The 8,328-nt window shown below is 30.7% G+C and overlaps 1 long non-coding RNA gene across 1 annotated transcript; it reads right to left on the bottom strand.

Moving 5' to 3' along the window:
• Window positions 1–1,727: 1,727 nt before the first annotated feature.
• On the bottom strand, window positions 1,728–3,553 carry LOC146938543 (uncharacterized). Its single transcript, XR_015033389.1, has 3 exons — window positions 3,311–3,553; window positions 3,161–3,214; window positions 1,728–1,997 (listed from the first exon to the last, which is right to left on the bottom strand). It is a non-coding gene; the product is annotated as an uncharacterized LOC146938543 (long non-coding RNA).
• Window positions 3,554–8,328: the final 4,775 nt, after the last annotated feature.

Here is an 8,328-nt window from a genome sequence, read left to right on the forward strand (position 1 = left end):
GATGAATATTTAGCGACTAGTGTTTGCACATTGAGCATCACTAGAGGAGTTGTTTGTTAAAACAAATGATATTGACTCAGTCCACTATGGAATGAATCTGAGATGATAACACTAGAGAAAACTAGTGGAGAAGCAAGTTGACAAGATGCTTGCTAGTTGAGATCCCTTAGTGGATAAAACCGTTTCCAGAAGTGTTAATTTGTTGTGATAGTCTCCAGCTATTACAAAACTGAGAATCGTTACCACAATGGTAAGAGATGATTATTAAGTCATGAACACATAAAGTATTGGAGAGCTAGCTACTCTCGAAAGGAACGGTTAAACTAGATCATGTACGTACTGATAAAGAATTAGTCAATCCTTTGACGAAAGGAATTACTAAAAAGAAAGTCCTAAACACATCCAATAAGATGGGACTAATGCCCAAAGGTCACAAGTGATGGTAACCCAACCTACATGACTGGAGATCCCAAGAAATAGGTTCATTGGGTAATAACAAGTCACAAGTGATAGAACATGCTATGTTAAAAGTAAGAAAGCATGATTCCTGTAGTGACAGAAGGATGAGATAATAGAAACTCTTAATGAGATCTATACTATATTTGGAGTGGAGTACATAGCTACAGAAGTACTTTTGATAGACTCACCTATACGAATGTGGAACTAAGGGTCGGTTCCTATGGGATTCGGGGCAGAATGCCTAGAGCGTTCGTTAAAACCGGGATACACGTGCAAGGCCATAAACACACGGGCTTTTAGAATACACCTTATGAAAATGTTTGTGTGTGGGTTCTATGTCTGAGATAGAGTTCAATGCTGTAAGCAACTCTTGTTAATCAGAATTTTACTCGCTATGCAGAGGTTCAAGTTGTAGGCGACACCTTTGTTTATTAGCAGCCTTATAGAAACGTTTTGACGTTATTATTGAAACCATTTTTTATATTCAAGTGGGGGATTGTTGGAACATTAGTGTGATGTTGGAAAATAAATTGGAAGATTAAACACTAAGTAATCATATTTTGATCTAATGTTGTGTGAATTGAAAATATAGAGTGTGGGGGTCCTACATAAAATAGAACACACACATTAGTACTGTTTAAATTGCGGTATTTAATTTTAATTACTTGATAATGATAAAAATAATAGTAATTATTATTTTTATTCGAGAATGTCACTTCCCATAAATTTAATTTATGGTGGTTGTGATAAGAAAAAGAATTTAATTAAATCTCTTTTATTTCCTTCATTCAAATCCAATAATTTGTTTCCTCCACTTTTGTGGATTTGTTTCTTTTGATCCTATCCACAAGTGTTGTTGAACTGATTAATGGATAAACTTCATTTTAACTTTATCCATTAAGAGTAACTATCACTACACCATTTATCCTCTCTTGCAACAGTCAAAAAACGTAGCCAGTACTGAAAAAATCGTTGCCTAAAAGAATAGGGGACGTTTTTCAGTCGTCTCCTATTCGAGCGTAGCCTATTGTCTAAGGGGACGTTTTTTCACGCTATTTGGGCACACTTTTGTAAAACGTCGCCTAAACCATTGGAAAAGGGGACGCTTTTTTATGTCATTTTTAGCAACAACATTTGACCGTTGCTATTGTTGGCTACGATTAATAACCGTTGCCATAGCGTGAAATAGCAAACAAAAAAAAAATTGTAAAAAAGCTTATAGGAGACGTTTTTTGAAAGTACTCAGAAAATATTTTACAATAATTGCGTAAATATAATCGTTAATAGCTCATAAAATTGAATTTAACTACATATCGACAAAAGTTGTGTTACATGATACCAAGTACAAGACTAGCAAAATGCATGGTTCAATCAATTTTAATGCTTTTAAGTGCAAGTCTAAATAAAAATTCATCCAACTCGTTCAATTTTGTTTTAAAATTCACCATCATCTATGTTCTCCTCTTGAAATTCATCATTTACATCATCTTCTTGAAACTCATCAACCATGTCGCCTTTTTCATCATCTTCATTGATACCTTGATGCAAAAAAAAGTATAACAAAATTAGACTAATCATAGATAGTCTTAATTCGATGGACAATTAGAAAGTCATCAAAAGTTATACATAACACAAATAAAAGCCAAGACAATTAGTAAAACACACCCAAATTATTTATCGTGAACAAGAAAACCTCTTTAATAGGAGTAATTTCCTACAACATCAAAGTCATAAAATAGTCATCGTAACAACATTAGAATAATTCCACAATCTCTAAATGAATCAACCTTATAATAAATAAATTTGCTAATATTCTACAACCTTTTAGTAACTACAAACAATGTCAAACAACATGCATAAACAAAACATTTATCCCAATCCTAATTGAACTTAATTGATGTCAAGCATAACATCAACAACTTTTATCCACAATCAATTGCAAATTAAACTCAACAGAAGATAGCGACAACATTACTCAACAAATAATCAATCAAATATTCAAATTATTCTTATCCTCATCTAATAACCTTCATCCACAATAACTTACAAATTAAACTCAAAAGAGGATAGCAACAACATTACTCAACAACTAATCCATCAAATACTCAAATTATTCTTATCCTCACATAATAAAATCTCTCACGCTAGTTTGGGATTCAAATCTTATTAATACTTAAGTCAAATTTATCAACAATAGTATCTTTTACAACATCAAACCATAGAGTAGCCACCAATATTTATTACAAGAAAATTTACAAGTTGTCAAATAACTCAATATCAACTAAAAACTCTAATAACTTTGTTAATACTCTAAAACTTTTTTCTCAACCATCAACAACTCCAAAGTACCCAAGTTAAGAAACTTAAACACAAAATAGGAGGCATTTAGTCAAAAAATTACTTTGGAAAAATCCAATTTCAAAATTAAGAGCATCAACAACTCCAAAGTACCCAATTAAGAAACTTAAACACAAAATAGGAATCATTCAGTCAAAAAATTACTTTGGAAAAATACAATTTCAAAATTAAGAGAAAGGAGAAAAATTAAAGTTTAAGAAAGTAAGAACAAAAATTAAGTCAAAATCCTAGTGACCAAAATTTTGCCCAAACGTGTGCCAAATTCGGATTTGGGGAAAAATAATAATAGGGTTTCAAAAAAAATTGTTCTTTTAAGTTTTCAAAGTATAAATTCAACACTCACCTTGAAAAAATGAAGTTAATGGCTGCCTAACGAACCTTAACACTTCTGCACATTCTGTTGCCATAAAAACGAAGGAGATAGATAAAAACATGAATGAAACATAAAAGAAAAAGTAGAAGATAAAAGTTTGGTGGCCGGAAAAGCCATTACCGTGGTGGAGGAAGAAAAGGGTCGGCGGAAAAGATGCTCCTTTTGAAAAATTAATTGAATTAATGAAAAGATCTCGTCGAATGGATAAAGAAAACAATGTTTTTTCATCCGATCCGTGAACACGGCAGCCGGATCGACGCCGGAAAGTTGGGGGATGGTGGTGGTGGTTTGTTGAAGGAAGAGGGAAGAAAGAAACACGCGTGCGTACAGAAGGAGAAGGAGAGAGAAGGGAAAAATAGTAACAATGAGTTTTCCAATCTATTTTAACTATGATACTAATAAAAACAATAATAAAATAATAATTCTTTCAAACAAAATTAATAATAATAATAATAATAATAATAATAATAATAATAATAATAATAATAATAATAATAATAAATTAACAAAATATATTATTACCTAATTTACTATATATAAAGAAATTAGGCTTGAAATTGCTGACTTTTTTTTCTCTACCTAATATACTCTTTATTTAAACTATTTTATTTACTATTTTGTTTTTTTATAATATTAATTTAAATATTAATTAAAAATTAAATCCCACAAAAATAGGAAATATCTCACAACAATAGGAATAATACTTTCAATATTATAAAATAGCGAAAATACGGACACTCACTTGCCCTTCTTTTCCTTTTTTTATTGCGCTAACGCATGTATATTATCAACGATATTTTATAGAAATTTCCGTGTAAATTACAAACGATATTATATATATATATATATATATATATATATATATATATATTGTGTGTGTGTGAAGTGATGTTTTGTATGCCACATGTCGCTTCCACATTTATTCTCAATATATTTATTATTTTCTTATTTTTTAAACTAATATTTTATTTGACATAAATATCTCAACAAACTTCGTATATTATTTTGAAGGGCATAAATATCTCTTTATTTTAACAAGCTGCACCTACTAGTTATTTACCAAAACACCCATGTTTTTCTATTATAAACAAATATTATTTATGCTACTTACAAAAATGTCCTTTTAATTAAAATAAAGTTTAATAGAGACAAAATGGTGTTTTAGTAAAGTACAAGTAGGTGCAGCTTGTTAACTTGCACCTTAGTATTTTTAGGTGGGTGGAAGTTAACAGCCCCTATATATATATATATATATATATATATATATATATATATATATATATATATATATATATTTGGTTTTGCTAGAAGACACCTTTTATGAAGGTGTCTTTTAGCAAGTTATTCTATATATCGGGGGCTGCTAACTTACACTCACCCTAAAACACTAATTGTCACTATTCAAATTAATTTTAAATTGAAGGGCATTTTAGTAACTAATATATGTACATAATTATTTCCCTGGTTTTTCGTCAGAATTTCCGTGAAAGATGTTGATTTGTTCCGATTAATGAACATGTTTTCTTTTTTTTTGGATTCAACTAAAATGTTTTGAATTCCTCTAAAAAAGACACAAGGGTAAAATTAGTCAAAAAATGAAAATTTTGTCAAAAAAAAAAAATAGACAAGTGAAAATTGATTTTTCATTAAAAAAAAACATTGACTAACTTATAAACATGTAATAACATGAGACAAACTTTTAATGAAACAATATTTGGAATAATGAAAGTGGGTGTAAATTAGTGAGGTGGGTGCAAATTATTTGTTAAAAGTTATAAAAATGAGTGTAAGTAATCAAATGGGTGTAGGTTGTTAACTTGTACCTTAATAATTTGGGTTAATAGGTCTTTACCCCCTGTAATATAGGTCATTTCCGGTTTTCCCCCTGTAAAACTTTTTTTTTATTTACCCCCTGTAAAAAAAATTTGTTTTGATTTACCCCCTAGTAGGTCAAACAAAAACCAATTTTATTTTTTTTCAATTTGTTTGGCCTATTAGGGGGGTAAATCAAGACAATTTTTTTCTTACAGGGGGTAAATCAAAAAAAAAAGTTACAGGGGGAAAACCAGAAATGACTTATATTACAAGGGGATAAAGACCTATTATCCCTAATAATTTTAGGTGGGTGCAGCTTGCTAACTTACACCTATTTTGGGGTGGGTGTAAGTTAGCAATCCCCTATATATATACATTATTAATTATCCATATATTATATGTTAGCTGATTTTTTTTTTATTATTGTTTTTTTAATGATGTTTGGAGGGAAGATTTGGTTTTTGATAAACAAGTTTAGAGGGAAAATTGCCACAAAATTTTGATGTTGTGAATCTTATGCAACATTGAAGGAATGTAGTCTTTTATTAAAACTAAAGTAACAATCTAAAATTGTCCCCAAAAGTATTTGAGGGGACAATTATCAAATATTGCTAGAGAAATAATATTGTGACACTTTAAAAACGTCCCCAGAAGTATTTAAGGGGACAATTCGCGATCGTTGCCAAAGAAATAATAGAGTAACGCTCCAAAAACGTCCCCAAAAGTATTTTAGAGGACGTTTATTAGGGGTTGCGAAAATATTTTTGGCAACAGCGAAAAAACGTTGCCTTAGCCACTTTTAGGGGACAATTTTTACATGTCCCCTAAAAAAGTGTTGCCAGAGACAATAAATGGTGTAGTGTATTGTCGTGCTAAAACAGTTACAGAATCTCTATATAAATAGAGGACACCACTCAGTTCAAAAAACACAGCAAATCACACAGTTGATGCTTCCTGTGCGGTTTCTCTCTTCTCCCTCCGACTTGTGCTAACAAGTTTCTTCTGCTTCTACTCCTTTCTGTCCCTTCGGAATTAAGAGTGTTCTTAAAAACATAGTTCCTGCGATAATATAAGTCCCTTCGGAATAAAGAGTACTTTTAAGATCATAGTCCCTATTTGGAATAACAATGTCCCGTCGGAATTAAGAATGATCTTAACAGTATATAAAAATATTTCAATATTTTTTCTATTTGAGGAGAAATGGTGGTATCACCATGTTTGAGTGGTCGTAGTACCATATTCAAAGTTTGGAGAACTTAAAGGTTAGAATGGTGGAAACACCATATTTGAGTGGTCTTCGCACCATATAGAATGGTAATAATACCATATTAAAGTGGTTTCAGTATTAAAGAGTGGTCTTAGTACCATATTCGAAGGTGTAAATCTCGAACGATTTTCTACAGTGCAGTAGTTAATCGAACAGTTGTAGCTGGGCTTATTTTATCCTGGAGGCGGCGTGGTTGATAGTCTACCTTGCACAATTTTGGGTAGTGCCACGAAACGTCTTAAAGAGAACGACCTAGTCGTGACTCAACCTAGTAACAACTTCGGTAGATAATAGAATTTGGAAATCCAAATACAATAGTTTGGAAATCCAAAATCAACGGTTTAAGTTATTTAATTATCTCCAACATAATTAACCATGGAAAAATTAGTGCGGTGAGAAGTTTTTCCCCTTATATAAATACATGTTCAAGTCTCATTTTTCATTTAGCTGCAGTTGGGGGTATTAGGGTAATTTTGAGTTGTGGGAGAACAATTTTTGAAATGTAAAGAGCAATTTCCTTAAGGTTAGAGCAACCTTTTCGATCTTTCTGATATCTTGTTCCGGGCCCTTAAGTACTTTACTAACAAAATACATTGTGAGAAAAACAATTCACTAATTTACTGAAGTATCTTATTAATATAACAGTTAGTAAGTAGTTAACTGGACCGAAGTACCTTGACACACTAAATAAGGCAAATTAGCTAGACAAAAAATTATAATCAATACTTCATTAATATTCTAAAATGACAAAACAATATTTCAAAAGTGATGCTTAGGCTTTGTTTGACAATGATAGATTTTGAGCTTCTAGATTATAAGCTCATATGACAAAAAATATTCGATAGTAACATTTTTTTCTTTCTAATGAGCTTAAAGCTCATTTTTACTAGAATCTAATAACTTCCTTCAATAAATCTAATAACTAATCATTAAAAACTTAAACCTTATACTAATAACTTCCTTCAATAAAAACTTAAACCTTATAACTAATCATTTTTTTTCTAAATTTTTGTCATCTTAGATGAAAAAAATTAAATATGAATTAAACATTTTTTTTAGGTCATTTCATATTTATAAGTTAGTTCAACAGTTAATTTTATCAGATACTACAAATTCAATCTGCTAACTTATCCGCTAAGTTATAAGCTAAACACTAATGTTTTTTCCCAAACAGAACCTTAATATGAGAATGAGAAAGTAACATTTAACAATGCATAAACATAATCATCAAACAAATTACATAGAATTTCCATACCTGAACCACCTCCACAATCTTTCATCCTCTGTTCACCAATCATTCTCTTCTCTTCAACCTTTTCATCTTCAAAATCAACAACCTTTCTTTTCTTCATCCCCTCAACAATACATCTTCCAAACCCTAATTCCCCTTTCACAACACCACCATTCTTCACCAACTCCTTCATACACCTTTCATCTTTCACTCTTTTCAGCTCCATATCAACACTAACCTTCTCTAACCTCTCCATTTGAAACTTCTCTTCTAACAACTCAATTTCTTTAATTCTACTAGTAATGAAACTGGTAGAATTAACATAATAAACTTACGCAAATCTTAATTTAAATAAAAGAAATGTTAACTAGTGCCTTCGAGACACTAGTTAACGACTTTATATGATAACTTTTTAAAAAGTTTGTATAATAAAGTACATTGAAAGTTAAAAACTTCAACATTTTTATGGAATAAATACTTAATTTAGAATGTTAAAGAGTGTCCCAGAACATTTGTTAACAAGACACTTTAAATAAGACACTTTAAATAATAGAGGTAAGCTTAATTATTTGTGACATTGTAAATAGTTGACTCTAATTAACTCAAAATGTCAGTTGGTCAATACGTGGCCGATACCGGTTGAAACGTCACCTACCGATACCGGTTGAAACGTCACCTACTACATCACAAACAAGAGAGTCTAGTTAGGATAATGCACTATTTTATCAAAATTCAACCTACGATTATTTGCATATTTTTTATGTCAAACCATGATCACGAAAGATCATAATCATCTCATTCAATTATGTTGAAAGTGCCTATATC

The sequence above is a fragment of the Medicago sativa genome, chromosome 3 (assembly GCF_051527215.1).
Source record: "Medicago sativa cultivar Bolivia chromosome 3, Bolivia_mono, whole genome shotgun sequence".
NCBI lineage: Eukaryota > Viridiplantae > Streptophyta > Magnoliopsida > Fabales > Fabaceae > Medicago > Medicago sativa.